The sequence below is a fragment of the Leopardus geoffroyi genome, chromosome B4 (genome assembly GCF_018350155.1).
Source record: "Leopardus geoffroyi isolate Oge1 chromosome B4, O.geoffroyi_Oge1_pat1.0, whole genome shotgun sequence".
Lineage (NCBI taxonomy): Eukaryota > Metazoa > Chordata > Mammalia > Carnivora > Felidae > Leopardus > Leopardus geoffroyi.
In genome coordinates, this window is record NC_059341.1 from 102,942,443 (window position 1) to 102,960,857 (window position 18,415).

The 18,415-nt window shown below is 35.8% G+C and overlaps 1 protein-coding gene across 2 annotated transcripts in view; it reads left to right on the forward strand.

The window, feature by feature from the left end:
- The window catches only part of SYT1 (synaptotagmin 1), a 554,862-nt gene that overhangs the window by 124,256 nt on the left and 412,191 nt on the right, over positions 1-18,415 (forward strand). For both annotated transcript variants that reach the window (XM_045464186.1, XM_045464185.1), the window contains one exon: positions 548-668. The gene's annotated coding sequence lies outside the window, so the exon portion shown is untranslated. The remainder of the gene's footprint in view (positions 1-547; positions 669-18,415) is intronic.

Sequence of the window (18,415 nt, forward strand, 5' to 3'; positions counted from 1 at the left end):
TGCAGCTGCTGGTGCTTACAAAGAGATTCACAAATCAAAATAGATTCAGTTAGCTTTTCAATAATTCTGAAAGGTGGGGGAACATTGCCAGAGAAGGATAGCACTCCAGTATCCTAACAAGGCGTCTTGTTAGCAAAACAAAGTGTGAATTGCTTAGAGATAATTCCCTGCGGTTGGTAATTCCACTGGGCTCCTCAGTGGCAGCCCAAGCTATTTCTCCTCAATAGACCAATGCCACTGAAGAGAATGTGTCAGAAGAAATGCAAAAAAACAAAAAACAAAAAACAAAAAACAACAACAACAAAAAACCTTGCTTTCTTGAAACATTTATTCTTCTAGATTTTTCTTTATGTCAGCATGATTCATACTTATTGGTTCTTAGCCTGGAGCCCCTAGCACAAGCAGGAACTGAGGAAGCCAGAGCAGAGCGTGAATAATGAATGAGCTACATAAGCACAAGTCTACGTCCCCGATCAGGAGTAAAGGCAAGTGCAGAGTTGCAGGCCAGCATTTTCATGGATTATTTCTATTATTTTCTCTCTCAAAGGAAAACAGAAAAACGAGACCCAGGAAGAGCTGGAGTGACAAACGCCGGCATTGAGATTGGAAGGCTGTCCATTTACCTCTTGCTTCACTCCTCAACATTGTGTTACAACTGCCTGATTAAGGTATATGGAAAAAACAGAAACTTTGATAGGTTTTGTTGATGTATCCCTCTATCCCTGTGCATATCTCGTGACAGGTGAGGGGGGAAAACACATTTGTGTAGGGGATTCAGGGGTTTTTCCCTTAAAAAGTGTCCCGGGATATTAAAGGAAATATTAGTGTTTTTCACATCTGTGGGAATTATTACTAGTACTCATGCCCTTCAAGTGCGAGTTTACTTGAGGGGGCACTGGCCCCTTATATAACATGTGTGCTTTCTCTCCCTTTCATTTTGTACCTCATCCAATCTGCAGTTGTCATGGTTCATTATCTGTAGATGATCTTGAGCAGCCTTGCATTCTGAAAGAATATGCCGTGGCATCTGCCTCTGTGCTTTTGTGCCTTGCTGTACAGATGATATTTCAGCAAGAGTATTGGGGAGGGGGATGAGAGTGGAGGCAAGATTTGTGTCAGGCTGACATTTCTTTGCGCCATATTATGTCTTCCTCTTTCATATGTGCCTAGTTCAACAACGAAGTACATGTATCACATTGTGACTATTACATATGTTAGAGTACATAATCGGGGTTGTAAAATATATGCTTGAATGTCTTAACTAATGAATTCCATCAAATTCAATTATCATTCTTAGACTCTTCATTAACCAATCACAGTGCTTCTTTGGTCTAAGTCATTTCTAACACACTGTCACTAGGCATAAACACAAATCTGTGAAGTAAATTGGAGTGATTAAATTATCTCACTAGTCATTGTTTGGAGGCCCGTATTACTGAAGTTCTGGATTCCTCAAGAATTGCCTTTCCTATTATTATCATCAAATACAAGAGAATGGATGTCAGAGTAGGAGACTGTGTCTTCAGGACTTTATTTCACTCAAGATATTGCCTCTGTACTCATTTTTCCTCAGGAAGTTGGTTACAATAGGTCACCAATACTAAAATTACACAGGAGCAAACCACCTCTTATAAACTCATGGACTTATTAAATAAATCATAAGACCTTCACCTTTTCAGAATGAACTGAGTCAATACTAAAAGTTTGTCCTGTCTCTCATACAGTATGAAACTTCAGGGTAGGATTACAGCTGTTACTGTTCAAACATACTTTTTTTCTAATTCCCATAATTTCTTTACATGGACTCTTAAAGTGGCTCTGAAAAGGTATATATCCAAAATCACAAGTACTTCAGTTTCCTGGGAAATAATTGTCACAGTGCGAACGTATAATGGTTATTTCAATAACTTTGAAGGACATTTGCTGATTTTCTGGCAGCATGATTCTTACCATACAGTTTATAAAACAGTTGTTTTATTTTCCTTAATGCCTTCTATGAACAATTAGTTTGAGAAACATCTCAAAATATAACCTGAAGCCAACCTACAGAAACATTTATTTCTGGGTTCCATGGAAGACTTAAATAAAAATCTTTGGGAGCAGGCTCTAGAACCAGCATTTTAAATATATATATATATCAGATGATTCCAATCAACTCCAAAGTTTAAGAACCTCTACAATTTGAAAGCAAGGAAACAGCTAAAAGGAAACCATTATAAAAATGATGTCAAAAATAGAATTGATATCAAAAATAAAACATTGAAATTGTTTCCTACATATTTATATTTACTGAGACTGTACAAGGAATTTTAGACTGTTTATTTCCTCTTTCATATGTATATTAAATATATTGAAATTTAAAAATCAGTGTTAGGGATGTCAAGGATATGAATGTCTATTAATTTAAAAGCTTTCCAAAGTTGCTAATAAGTGTATAATAGTAAAAAGTATTAAATTCATAATTTGTACAATCATTATTTTCTCATTTGAATCTTCAGTCTCACAAAGCTTTCTGAGTAGCAAGTTATTCTTTCACCATTGGATATGTTTAATAAGCACCACTTTGTTAAGAATTCCAACATGTACTTTTGTTATGGTTTCCATTGAGCCAACTCCTATGGGTGTTGAAGTTTGAAAATACAATGTATTGATGCAAATAAGTCAAACCTTTTGGGTTGAGGGTTCCCATTCATAAGTGAACATTTCTATGATGTCTCATTTTAATAAGAGAATTTTCTCATGCTTTTTTTTTTAGTGGAAACAAAGCATACCTTGTTTGCCAACTTTATACACTTAAGTGGGAGTTGAGGACAAAGAATTGTCTTCTGAGCCATGAAAAGAGACAGCTTATGGTTACGTCTGCCATTGGATGAGAGCAGAAAGCAACAGTAGAACCAGTAGGAGAAGGACAGAGAGTGTTTGAGCAATGAAATTAATTCTTTGTTCCTACACCATAGATTCCACTGAGACAAGGGTCTAAAAGAAAAAAAAAAGTCATAAACATTAGGTGAGCTTTCAGTTCTCTCAAAATCTTTCAGGTAAACTTAGTTTACAAATGTGTCCAAAATGATTGGATAATTTGTTTCCCAAATTCATAAGAATCCTTTTATAAATAATTCTTGGTTTTCAGCTAGATTTTAAGTTTATTTATTTATTTATTTTGAGAGAGAGCGGGGAGAGAATCCCAAGCAGGTGCCACACTGTGTCAAGCCCAATGCAGAGCCCGATGCAGGGCTCAAACCTACCAACCATGAGATCATGACCTGAGCTGAAGTCAAGAGTTGGATGCTTAACTCACTGAGCCACCTGGCACGCTGGTTTTCAGGTAGTTTTAAAGATCACATTTACAACTTAAGCAGACACTAACATCAATAAGATTGTGCTTCAAAACCTTAATTTGTGAGTTAAATATTTAGGACTCTAACAGCATTTTCACACAAAAACAATGTGATAAATGTTGTTAGATGTTCAGATTTAATTTTTTTGAACACCACAAAATTATAGTCAAATCATGATTTGTAAAAATAGAGCTTTGAAGTGAAAAATAGTAGGAAACAAAACAATATGCTATGATTCCAAAACATTAAACCAATTCAATAATATAGTTTTGAAAATCTTGTTTACTTTGAGTAACAGCTCCAAAGGAAAGCAAATTTGACTGTTGAAAGAGAAGGTAGGGTTTTTTCTAAAACACAGAAAAAATGGTGACGACATGAGCCTCATTCTCCTGAAACAGGGAAAAAGGTGATGGAGGGAAGAAATGCTGGGTAGAGCTAGAGCATGAGAGGCAAAATGGTCTCAAGTATGGGTCCCTAAGCAGCTATTGAGTAGAAAGGATAGTCATTCGTGGTTATGTTTGTAACTCAGGGGAACAGGTGTATTCAATTATTTTAAATGAATACAGACATATACATTCATTTAGAAAGCAGATGAACAGAGGCAGTGTTTAAGCAAAGACAAAGAGCATGAATCCTCAATTCAGAGGGCTGGAAGAAAAATGGTGGGAAGAGAGAACTGGTGAGGCTCACAGCCTTCTACCAATGACTTTTCCTCTGAATTACTCAATCTACTACTCAAGGCTTTACTGAACTCCGCTTTCTAAGGAAGTCTACCCTCTGTGTCTTTCAAACAGTTCAGCACCAAGTGGACCCAATTTATTGTTGTGCTGCATTTATTTCTTTAATTCACCAAATATTTATTGTATGCTCACTGTGTATTAGCTACCTTTAGCCTAGATATTAGACTCTAAAGAATATTTTGTTCTAGTTGAATTTTAGTACTTTATATTTTACTATTTGTCTTTATTTTTTTATTCACTAAATTTGAATGGTTTGAGAGAATAGGCAGCTACTGTACCTGGGGATGGAGGACCAGGAGTATGAATAATCCAGGGAAGAAGGCCCAAATGAGGGTGTATTTGTCTGTATTCTTTGTATGTCAAGGACATCTCAGCGGCCCCCAATGTAGAATCCCCTTTACTTCCATTTAACCAAAAGAACAACTGTTGGAGGTGGAAAGCAGAATATTTTCTCATGGCTAAAATTCTCCATTTAAAGAAAAAATAATAATTTCAAAATTATTTGATCTAAACCTCACTACTAGGCTAATTTGCAGTATAAGAAGAAAAAAATTAGAAAGCTATCCTGGAAAAAAGGCCTATAATTCTTCATCCATTCAAATTTTCAGAAACTGTCTAAAAGAAAAGTTTCCAGAATCTCTACTATTATTACTATTTACATTGAAGCATAAGAGAATTCATCATGTAGGTTCCTCAAATCTCTCTTCACTCTGAATATTCCACTGGGGGAGGCGGGGCAGGGGGAGGAAATAGTTTCTTTTCCGTTGAAGAAAGTTTATTAAAGGGGTTTTTAAATGTAAAGTAACCTCCCCTTTCCATTCCATTCTCAAGAAACAAGAACAAAGGATAAGAGGGAGCATTGACAACATTCAAAGGCCAGTCTTAGGACTGCCTATGCCTGTGTTGAGTTATCTCAATCGCTATTTTACATCTTTCAAAAACTGTTATGAAAACCTGAGCTGAATAAGATGCCAATGATATCACTACCCAACCCTGTGTGTATTTCCCAAGTGCTTTTCTCCCCCTTTCCCTCTTGAAGTGATACTTCAAAACTGCTTGACCAGTGCTATAACATAATCTATTATCTTCATGTATAAACTTGTTTGATGGTCTCTACACTTTTCAATTAATATGTCTTTGTCTTCTACTCTCCCTTGGCCCAAAAAACCTTGTCTACCATGGAGCCCGAGTTCATCCACTTATTTATCCAACAGTGATTTTTTTTAAGCATTTCTTATGCCAGTCACTTTTCTAAGCCCTAGGTCCAGGTTTCTGTTCTCATGGTGATTCCACGTTAGTGAAGAGGCAGACCCTTATCAAAGAATAAATGCACAAATATTCAGACGCACTAAAATATTGGTTATCCTGTAACTCAAATAATATTTTTCTGTACATTTTTTCCAATGATCCTACTCTTTATTTTATTTAATCTTACTGATTCTTACTGTTTTCAACTGTGCACTAAAAAAAAAAAAAAAAAAAAAAAAAAATCTGATCCATTTATTTTAACTCTTTTAAGGCTTTACATTTCCTAAAATGGAAAGGACAAGGGAATGCCTAAATTTACATATTAGATCAAGCTGTATTGCCTGAGAAATCTAATCCAGATAGCTGGGCCCAAATAGTGACAGGATGGCTACAGTGTGGCCACTATGGAATCAAATACCCTACAACTCAATTCACAAAAAAATATCTTTTCTGATTCTGAGATTTTTCTTAATTATATTTTCTAGTGACTGAGTGTCCTATTCTGGGACACATCAGAATAAATCTTTTTGCTCCATTGTTCTTCCTGGCAAAGTGACTTTGGTATGGATTAAGTTAGACTAGCCACTTTTGAATTCAATAAGGATTATATGCATATAAAAACAACAATAGACTCCAGAGAATTCACTGTGGTAATAGAAAAGAAAATGATTTAATCAAAGATACTGGATCTAAAGCAGAAAATAGATAAGAAAATACATGGTAACTTTAAGAATGTATATATTTTTAATATAAGAAATTAAACCAATATCCTGAAAACATTTTAGAAATTGGATATTAGTTAATAATTTCCCTTAAATTAATTATCACTTAAAAATAAACTAATAACATTGGGGCACCTGGGTGGCACAGCTGGTTCAGTGTCTGACTCTTGATTTCTGATCAGGTCATGATCTGTGATCCATGGGATCAATCCCCATGTCGGGCTCTGCACTGACAGTGTGGAGCCTGCTTGGGATTTTCTCTCTGTCCCTCCTCCATTTGTACACCGTCTCTCAAAAAAAAAATTAACATTAAAAAAATAAGTAACATTTAAAAACAACATAGAATTAGAGAGCCACTTTAATAATACAAATTATTTTTACATTTGCTTATGCTGATACTTATTTCCACCTAATAAAATATTTCATGGAGAAGTTAAATACTTTGTATTGTAATTTAATAAAAGTAAAATTTTTGTGGCATTCAGTGCTTTATTTAGTGTTGATTCATTTTTATTTGAATATATTTTTCCCAATTGTTAGGCATTTAAAGAATCATTTTGCCCTACATTTAACCACTTATGTGCAGCTAAGCATACTTTGAACATATACCCAGAAGAATACTATCTAGTTCACATGAACATGGGACAGAACTTGATATAATCCTATAGAGAAACAGAACCAGAGTAAGAAATGTCTAAAATAGATGGAAGAATATTTTCAAAAACCCAGTAAGAATGTGAAACAACACAGGGATATGATGAGGGCTAGAAAATTATTTCGGATGCTATGGTAATGAACTCTGGAAAGCTGTCCATTTCCCAACACTGTAAAATTCACACATAACTACCTGAAGCATTGTGTAATTTTACTACATGCATCTAGATTAATCACTGATCACAATTTGTATCAACAATTCTGGTGAACTGAGATGAAACACCCACCACTCCTATTCATATATACATAACTTATTGTAAATATTTCTAAACATATAGATCAGCACAAAATTTAAAAATCCTCAAGGGTCAAAAAAGGGAAACTCAAAAGCAGAATACAAAGCAGAAATACTAAGAGCCGATGTCATGACTGAACAGGGAGAGGTGGGTGCCTTATCAAGACTCTAATGATTGATTAAAGATCTGAAACTGAAAATCTCACATACATTCAAGACGCAAGAAGAGCGTCCTACTCTTTGATGAAGCAGCAAGAAAACTGTACCCACTGATCCAGGGAAGTGAGTAGAGTTTGTCTGCCTAGGAATCTAGATGACGGGGGGTGGGGGTGGGAAGTAGCTCAGCTGTGACAAATCAAAACACCCGGCTGTGGCATATACCAGTATGGGATTTAAATTTATATTCACAGTGCAGGAGTCCCTCAAAATTGTACATAAAGTAATGGAAACCAACAATTTTGTATAGAAACATATCTGAGCCAGAGCACACAGGACCCCTTAATTAAAAAAAAAACAAAAACAAAAAACAAAACCCTAGGGCACCTAGGTGGCTCAGTCAGTTAAGCCGTCAACTTTGGCTCAGGTCTCGGTCTCACAGTTCATGAGTTTGAGCCCTGCATCCAGCTCTGTGATGACAGCTCGGAGCCTGGAGCCTGCTTTGGATTCTGTGTCTCCCTCTCTCTCTGTGTCCCTCCCCCTTTCACACTCTGTGTCTTCCTCTCTCTCAAAAATAAACAGACATTAAAAACAAATTAAAAAAAAACAACTCTGAAAATGATTTACAATTAAACAAATAATGATAAGCACGCCCCGCCATGAGAACTGTTCAACCTAACAAAGAATAAGCAGGCACCACAAGCTAGAATCCTAAAATTTTGGAAAATGATTGTGAAGAAAAAAAGGAAGAAATAGAAACCAACAGGAGGACTTTATAAAAATAAATTAGCAAATTTGAAAAAGAACTAAAAAAGAAAAATATAGCTTTCAAATTTAAAAACTTAACAAAAACTTTTAGGAAGAAAAGAGAAATGGCCTTAGAGAATATTAATGGCTATAAATTATATGTGAAGAAATTTTCATGAATGAGCACAGAGTGTTAAGGTATGGAAAGGTTAAGAGACATGAAGGAATAAAATGAAGAAGTACACCGCTGTTCTACTAGGAATTATAGATGGTTAACTGTAAGATAATAGCCGAGAATTTTCTGTATTTGAGGAAAGATATGAATACCGTATAAAGAATCATCCCCAGCCACAAACCAGATAAATTCATACACAGATACTGTAACAAAGCTACAGAATACCAAAAATAATGCAAAACCTTCAAAATCAATAAGAACAGACAGCATATAAAAAAGCAATGAAAATCAAAAACAATGAAAAAAGAATTTCAAGTGTTGAAGGAAAATAACTAGCAAACTCAAATTCCACACTTACATAAACTATTCTTTCAAGAGTAAAATAAATGCATTCCCAGGAAATGGCTAAAGGTCAGCACTCATAAAATACTTTGAGTAACAAAGTACATATTCCCTGCATTTTGGTGAAACCCTGGCTGTACATGTTTTAGCTATGAAAACTCGGTTATTCTAGAAGTCACTAAACCAGAAGACATCATCAATGGAATATTGTTAAAGACCAAATTCATTGCCAGCATATCCTTATATATCAAAGGCTTGAAAATTTAATGGCACCAGAGAGGTGCCCTTTTGACAGCGAGTTAAATGGCCTGAAATGTAGAAACTGGGCACCATCCTGATCATTTACCCTTTTTTGTTTTGTGAGCAACAGCATTGCCATTTCTCCTAACACCAATTTCACATGTGAAATCCGTATGTTCTCCTAGGTTTATCCTTCTAGTTCTTGAACTGTCATTAGATGCAGCCCAGTACATTCCAAAATATACATCCAGGGGCACCTGGGTGGCTCAGTCGGTTGGGACTCCGACTCTTGTCATAATCTCACGGTTCATGAGATCGAGACGCGCCTCGGGCTCTGTGCTGACAGCAAGGAGACTGCTTGGGATTCTCTCTTTCCCTCACTCTCTGCCCCTCCCCCACTCACACTCACTCTCAAAATAAACATTTTTTTAAATGCACAGCCATTTAGATATATACATACGTAAATGCCAAATTTGTTCAAATATTCCAGAATAATGTGAAAATTTTATAAATTAGTGGCTAGACTTTATGCCATCTCTGTGCCCAGCACACTTAATAAAAACAGGAAACCTGAGATAGAAGTAGTAGAAAAGATTGTTGGGATAATTGAAGTAAGTTCTTACCAAACTACTTATGATCATTTACAACATCTCCATATTGAAACAAGTGATTCCGTGAAGAAGACAGAAGGACATGGAATAATAAGTAGTTTAGCAAGACTGTGCCTTTACCCAGCACAAAAACTTACGAGCTCCTAGAAAAAGAGCAACTATCAAGACAAATGTGCATAAATAATTTTTCTACCTCTTAAATTGGATAGAAATTTACAAATCAATTGTAGTCCTTTATATACCTGTGATGTTTTCTTATGTCCTGGACAGATGTGTCAAGATAATTAAAAATTCAGAGCTTCCGAGCAAGACAGTGATATATGACTATTATATTAGTTCTGTTCTATTTAATTCTTGAAGCTAATATTAAGATGAGCATAAATTAGGAAACAATAAAGGAATGAAGTTAATAGAAAAAAACACTAAACATATTCATGAAAGAAAGACACTGTATAATAGTGAATTAAAATTCTTTATCAAATATGTAGAAAATTAGATGAAGTTTTTAGTTCACAATATCTTATTAGTAGGCAATAATGAAATGCTGTTAAAAATGAGCATTATTCTAAGATATCCAAGTGGAAACATAACAAGAATAATCCTGGGCATGATCACTGTACTGGAGACCTGAGTTCAAATTTAAGTCCATAATTGAAGAAGAATATCAAAAGTAAAAACATAGAAGGAGCAACAAAATTAGTCATTTAAAGTTTGTGAAATAACTTTGTAAATAAAGAATAAACAAATTTCAAGATGTTAAAATAAGAAAAAAAAAGCATCAATTAAGAATTTAAAGTAAATATATGCCATTCCAAGAAACATTGTACACTGAGGTTCAAAAGAAGAGAAACATGTTTAAATTATAGAAAAGAGTAGTGGATGAGATGATGTAATGTTCTGTGGAAGAGAACGTTAAAATCTGCTCTTGAATTTTTTTTAAAAAGACAGACATTTATCTTTTATGAAACTTTTAATACAATTCTGGCCGACATTGGAAAGACACATTTTTTAGTATTTCCCTAACTCTCACATATTTACAGATAAATATTGAAGCTGCACTTGGAAAGCTTATTGTAATACATCTGAAGGTTTTCTGAAATATGGGCACAACATGACACTTTTTGCAGTGATAAGTTATTTTATGATTTTGTTATTATGCTTCAAATGGGCAATGGAAAACATGAAAAAAAAATTCTTTAGGAAAATAATATCTTCCCCAAATGGCTCCCTGTCAAAGTGGTGGCTGAGTATAGAGACTGACTAGATTAATCCTTCTGGTTTACTAGTTGTTTTGATGTTACATAGAAGGAGAAATGATGACTCTATCTTGGTATCCAAGAAAGCACTCATCCAGGGATGGAGAGATCTGTTCACATTCCTCACATCTCCTTCATATTAATAGGCACATTCTAGGTAAAGGACTTGATAATGTATTCTTTATATTGCTTTAGAACTTTTAATTCTAAATATATTGGAGATTTTTAATCTACTGCTATTTAACTTTTGAGTATAAATGTAAGGATACTTGGTTTTATAGGTTAGTTTTATAATTTGGTTGCTTGAATAGTTTTTGAAACTGATTTATGGTCAGCACGCTTCAGGTTTATTTGGATGCCGAATTTCTCCTTACAGATTCTATCAAAATCAACAAAGGAAAGCATTTCAAAAAGTATTCATCCAAAAACAATTGTATGTAGTCTGGAAATTTTACACTAATCTAGTTTTCTTTCCCAACATCCTTGTGTTTTTCTTTACAAAAGCACTTTGGAGAGTAAGAGAAATTAAAAGAAAACAAAAAGGAGGGATATTTCTATACAGCTTGAAAAATTATATGTAATTTTGCCTGATTTTCATGTAGCCCAGTGTCCAATACTTTTCTGGTTCTCTCTCCTTCCATTATGGTATGGACAGAAGTCGCAGTGTTTTCCCACCTGTTTCTTCTATACAGATAAAAGCATTCATACAAATATCTAACAGGTTGTGTTTTACTACTGAAAGAAATATCTCTGGGGAGTAGGGAAGATGATTTATATGCATGTACCTGACCTTATAAAAAATAATCTTTGTGTTCATCATAAAGATGAATTTATATTGCTATCAGATATTTGCTCCAGTTTCCTTTTGTATATCTCTAATATACCATTTACTTTATAGATCTTTGATACGTTAGGACACTTGGGAGTTTAGGGAAATCTATTGTGTTCCCCTCCCAATTTTTTTTTAGTTGATAGTTTTTCTTCTTTTTTTAATGAAACATAAAATACTGTTTGCAGAGTTTTAGCTAAAACACTGTAGTTACTGAAAATTCCCTTTCCTTTTACTTATTATGTAGAAAGTAAATGTTAAATATATTTCTTATGTATCTATAAGGTAGAGTAAAAGTTATTGGGTTTCTTATACTGAAACTTTTTCTTAATGTTTATTTAAATTCTAGTAAGTTAACACACAGTGCAATATTGGTTTCAGGAGTAGAATTCAGTGATTCGTCACTTACATACAGCACCCAGTGCTCATCACAAGTGCTCTCCTCAGTACCCCTCACCCATCTATCCCATCCCCTACCCACTTCCCTCCATCAATCCTCAGTTTGTTCTCTAAGACTCTTTTTAGTTTGTTTCCCTTCCCACTTCCCTGCCCCCAGCATATGTTCATCTGTTTTGTTTCTTAAATCCCACATGAGTGAAATCATATGGTATTTGTCTTTCTCTGACTTATTTCACTTAGCACAACACACTCCAGCTCCATCCACATGGTTGCAAATGGCAAGATTTCATTCTTTTTGATGGCTGGGTAATACACACACACACACACACACACACACACACATACATACACACACACAAACACATACCATATCGTCTTTATCCATTCATCGGTTAATGAACATTTGGGCTCCCTCCATAGTTTGGCTATTATTGATAATGCTGCTGTAAACACCTGGGTGCATGTGCCTCTCCAAATCTGTATTTTTGTATCCTTTGGTGAAACTTCTTGTTTATATATAATGAAATTCAGATTTCTCCTAACAGGGGAAAAATAACTCTTCTACATTAAGCTTTTCCATTCATGTCCTAAAACCACATTTGTTACCTTGTAGAAATTAATTACACATTTATTTGATACGGATGCTGAAATTTAGTTTATAAATTTTGTTTGATTTTCTGTTTGTCTTTGTCTAATAAGATCCTGGACTGTGGTGAGTGGCTTTCCATATACACATGAAGGATTAAATACACATCCTTCTTGTTTCCCAGAACGCCATCCATATTGTCAGTCTCTGAATATAGGTGGAAAATTGCCTTAATGGGGCTGGTATTTCTTATTAGAAAGTAGCCACAATGCAGAATAGAGAAACACTGAAGTTTTATGAAGCATGACCATGAAATAACAAAACTCCTGTCTTAAAGAAAGCTCATGTATTGGAATTTATATCCAAATGAGTGTTTTCCTTCACTGCAGTCATCTTAGATTTTAGAAATGCTTCCACTGTTGAAAATATTCTGGAACTATTTTTTAGAGCCAGTTATGCTCAAGGAAGCATTTCTAAACAAACACTGGGAAGGCATTGTGTTAATTATCATCAGTGCACATGTGGAGGCAGCCTTTCTGAGCTGTTTTCTTTCAATGAGTTTCTGACCTCAAGTATATTTTTATTCTAAATAGTCCTGTTTTTTCCCTAGACAAAAAGACATATATGTCATATAGGAGAAGGATTCTGAGGCTGATGGGCCCATGAGATCATATGTTGGGTAAAGAAAGTATTAAACACTTTCCAGATATTAAAAACAAAAACACAGGAAACAGAAAGTTTCAGCCTGGATCCTTGAGTTTGGGCTCATTGTTTTACTCCTTGTTATATCGTTTAGTTAGACACTTATTCCAGACAGATGTATAAGGTCCCTACTAGAACCCTAAGGGTATATAAAACCTGCCCCTGCTGCTTCTTTTCATTGGGCTATAAAACTTTACTGGAGCCTTTAGGACTCTGCATACCTAGTTGATATTCAGTTTCCATAGGGATGTATAAAATGGACCCTAAGAAGCCAGCCTATACCAGGCCCAGATGGGTTCACTAATGAACTTTGCCAGATACTTGAGGAAGAAATTGTACCAATCTTCTACAATTTCTTCTAGAAGATAGAAGCAGAGGGAATACTTCCTCATTCTATGAGACGACCAGTATTCAAATAACAAAACTAGATACACACAAGAAAGCTTTGACAGAGATGCAAAAATCCTCAACAAGAGCCAGCCTGTAAACGATCCTGCCAGATGAAAACAGTAATGGAGCTTGGAGGGATGTTCTGCCTCCTATTAGAAACTGTTCATTTATTCAACCAACATTAACTGTTTAGAGCACTATTCAACATGGCCATGAGATCAAACTTGTTACCATCCTCATTCAGTCACTTATTAATTCAGTCATCCCACAAATACTTTTCAATGTATCAAGCAGTATACTTGGGATTGGGAAATATAGCAGGGAGCAAAATAGGCCCAATTACTGCCTTCATAGAACTTACATTCTTTTGGGGACACAGACAATAAACAAGATCTACATGTAAAAACGTACACTTGTATACAGTAAAGATATACATGTAAAATGCTAAACATGTTAATGATATGCACAGAGGAGATGAGAATTTAACATGTATAGGAGGGTGGTATTTACACAGGTTGTTCAGAACCTCTTTGAGAAGATGACTTCATGTAAATTCCTAACGGATGTGAAGGAAGGAATCTTGACGTTGTCTCCTGCAAAAGAGAAGCTGGATAGACATGACACAGTAACTAGTGAAGGATGAGAGAAGGGATGTGCTTAGAGATGAAGGTGAGGATCTGGGTGGTCACCAAATCATGCAGGGCCTTGTGGCAAGTGGTAAGGAACTTGGGTCTTCTACCCTTGCTGATGGGAAGCCTCTAGAGGGTCTTCAACAGGGGAATGCCATAAAATGACAACTTAAAAAGCCCTTTCTAGGGGCACCTGGGTGGCTCAGTCAGTTGAGTGTCCTACTTAAGCTCAGGTCATGATCTCATGGTTCATGAATTCGAACCCCCCATCGGGGTCTGGGCTGACAGATTGGAGACTGGAGCCTGCTTCAGATTCTGTGTCTCCCTGTCTCCCTGCCCCTCCCCACTCAACGTGCTCTCTCCCTCACAAAAATAAACATAAAAAAACTTTTTAAAAGTTAAATAAATAAATAAATAAATAGATAGATAGATAGATAGATAGGTCATTCTAGGGGCTCCTGGGTGGCTCAATCAGTTAAGCATCTGACTTCGGCTCCGGTCATAATCTCATGGCTCAGGAGTTCAGTCTCTGCATTGTGGTAAGCGTGAGCCCCACTTCAGATGAAGTTGAAGCTCCACTTGGAACCCGCACTCTCTCCACCTCTCTCTCTGCCCCTCACTCACTCATGCTCTCTCTTTCAAAAATCAATCAATAAGTAAGTAGTTCATCTTAGTTTCTGTGCAGAAGGTCTATTTAGGTGTCAAGAGGACAGGCAAAGAGAAGCAGGAAGTTACTACAGTATTCCAGGCAAAGAAACTACCAGAGGTTAGTAGCTTTAATTAGTCTTGTGGAAGGATAATGGTGAGAAGTAAAAAGATTTGAGACCTAGTTTGTAAGTTGAAGCTGTATGACATGTTGATGGATTAGTTATGGGGAACAAGAGAGAAAAAAACAAATCAAGAATTAGCCTACATTTTTCTTTGAACAACTTGGTGAAGCCATTTATTGTGAGGGGAAAGACTCAAATAGGAACAGGTAAGGGAGGAGAAAACACATCTTATTCTTTACACAGAAGTTTTGACATTCACACGGGACTTCCAAGAGACGTCAAATAGGCAGTGAGATACAGGAGGCAGGGACAAAGGGGAAAAGGCTGGGGAAAAGCCTTTCCCAGGGGAAAAGGCTGGGACGAAGACACCAAGATGAGATTTATATTAAGTAAACTCAATCGCAAATTAAAACCAACTTACTAAAAGTTGCTTAACTATGAGTGGCATTTATTATGTCACTTTATGTCAACTTATTAATTCTAGCTTTAGAGAGTACCAGGGTTGATTCTGCAGATAATTGCTAAAACACCTGGGTCAGCCTCTATGAGAGTCTCTTAGCATATGCCCCAGGTTGGCAGTTCTGGTGCAGCGATCCAAGTATCATGTCCCCACACAGCAACACAGAGAGCAGAGTAGCTGAAAGAAGAAGTGTGGCAGAAAAGGACTTTTTGAAAAACATAGCTCTCTATTGTAATTGGAGAGGAAATCTTTCCTAGAAAATTACCAACAGACTTCCCTCAATGTCCTCCTGTCCAGAGCAGTATCAAATGCCCATCCCTAAACCATTCCTTGCAAAAGGAAACTTGATAGGACAAGTATGAGTCATTTCCTCTGGCTGAGGTTCCATCATTAATGACAAAGCTAGACTGTATTGGGAAGCTAATCATCTATGTCTGCTGCACGAGGCACTGGCTTGTAGATGGTATTCAAAATCAGGACAGGATGATGACACCAAAAAATATAAACACTGTTCAAAGTATCTTTACCTTCTCTCTGTAATATAACAAAATCATACATTCACCTAGCGTATCACCTACCAATTAATTGCTTTTAGAAGTGAAGGAAAATCAAAACCCAGAACTTAAGCTGGCAGTTATGAGGATTATTTCTTATCATAGATGAGAATAACACACATACACACAGACATACACACACTCACAGCATGATTCCCAGTTACTTCCAGTTTTTATAGTAGGGGGAAAAAGGTCTAGGTATTATGATCTTGGGTATATTTATTGCAGACTTAAATTCAGCAGATCTGCCTAATAGCCATTTTATCTTCGTTAACCATGATTTTCTCATCTTTGAAATACCTCACAGCTTTTGCCCTCACTGTTCATGCAGGAATTTTTTTTTCTTTTTGATTCACATTTTTGACTTCAAAATATAGAATGAGTTAACGTACATGACTATGCCTTCCTGGCCATGGTAATTGGTCTAAGGATGGGCACTAAATACAAGCAAGTTAATTATGAAACTCCTTCACATGAGTATAATGATTTCATGTGCACATACATTTTTATACTTGTAGGCTATTAACCTAAGCTTTCCTCTGTCTCTTAATTTAAAAATGGAATGCGAACAATGGCCTGCAATTTGTCCTACGTTTTTACAATGTTAAAATTAATCATTGCCTATCAGCCAAGATAGAAATAAAAACCTTTCTTGTGAAAAATGTACATATATTTCTGGGCTTATGGGTTCTAAATGTTATAAATTGGAATATGGACAGGAAAATTAGATAATATCACAAGGATTACGTCTACTGGCTCCTTAGTTTGCCTGTCTACAAGACACGGTTTTCTTGTTTACTAACTCCAATACTCTTTTTTAAAAGCTCACAACCATCATTTGACCTATCGAGTGACCCAGCTGGGGAAGGCACTGGATGAAGTTATTTGAAATGCATTTGCTAAGTGACAGGAGCTAAATTAGACATTAGAATTTTTCATGAATAAAATGTGATCAATGTGTTTGAGTGTTTCACAGCCTAGCTGGAGACTGCATACAGTGTGTTAAGTACAATAAACAGAGGAACAGGATGTGTCTAGGATAAATGAGACCCAGAGAAAGAAAGATCTCTGAGAAAGAAGAGTTCAGATGTAAACATATTTGATGCAAGGACTGTGCTGGAAAGTTAATGAAATAAGTGAAAAAAAAAAAAAAAAGGGGGGGGGGAGGAAGATTAAATCATCCAAAAATGGGGAATAGACAGACCTATTGAAGTATCAGAAATGGGACAATCAGAACTATTAGAAGGAAGGTTTGGGAAATTCATAGGAGAATAACCTGAATTCCAGAAAATCAGTTTTCGGGTTTGTGCACATTCGGTAGAGGGGTCACTGGATACTATTTGAACATGAGCTTATGTATGTGAATGTGTTGTGGCCTATGAATTTTGCCATTCACCTGCTGCCTCTGAGGAGGGTTAAGAGGTATTACCCGTTCATTCGTTTACTGAGACCCTCCCGTATGCCAAGCACTATGGCAGGAACAAATCAAAGATGGAGGCCTTTGTCCTCAAATGGTCATAATCTCTGACACAGAGAAAATAGGCAATGTGATAAAATATATTTGCCACAATGTTCCTATTATCGCAGTTTTTTTTCTGATTTTAAAAACGAATCCAACTAACCCGTTGGCATTTAAATCACGACTCTCTAGTTGATACTGTCCTTCCATTTGTTCTGTTTGTTCTATTATGGAAAAAAAAAAAACATTATTACTTGATACCCACATGTGTTTTTAAGTACAAACTCTTATCTGGGTCTTCCATATCACACTGTATTGTGAGAAGTCCGAAATTCAGGTTCCTTCTTAAATTTAATTATCTGGTCCTTTCCTACAACAGTCTGTCTCCTATTGACATGTCACATTTCATTTTGTTCACATATCTTTGGTGGGTGTCTCCTTAATATTGATAACAGTGGCTGGTGTAAGAGCTTATCTACTTTTGATTCTGAAAATGTAATAAAGGGGGGAAATACAAAGTAACAGCCAGATGTACTAGTTATTCAAGCATGCCTCCAACTTCTGTGTCCACATTGGGAGAATATGGTGTATATGCTGCAACACAGTCTCACTGCTGTCAAAGACAGACACTAGTGGCAAGGGACAGCACTTCTCTGACAAGTAATTCCTTTGAAGGAAAAAAAATTACTGAAACAAAACAAGCTAAAATGGTCTTATGTAAATCCTTTCTTTACTTTCAAGGTATCTTAATTTCATGAACGTGATCTCTCATACTATCTTCTTCTTTTTTTACTTCAGAACAATGATGCTTTTATTTTTACTCAATGATCTATGAGTAGATATGTGAGAATTAGGAGAGATTTTACTTTTTGCTCTGTTTTAATTTTAACTGTATTTGGTCCATTTGAGTAGATCTCAAATAATTACCAAAATTAAATAATTTGAGGGAAAATATAATTTTGAAAGGTGTCCTAGGAAGTTACATAATCCTTGCCTGATTCTGGGCAGACTTGTAATTTGTAAAGGCTTTCTAAAAGACGAATCTCACAACATCTTATAGAAACTTCCTTATATCTAACTCAAATCCTTTATACTCTATATTAACAATATGTG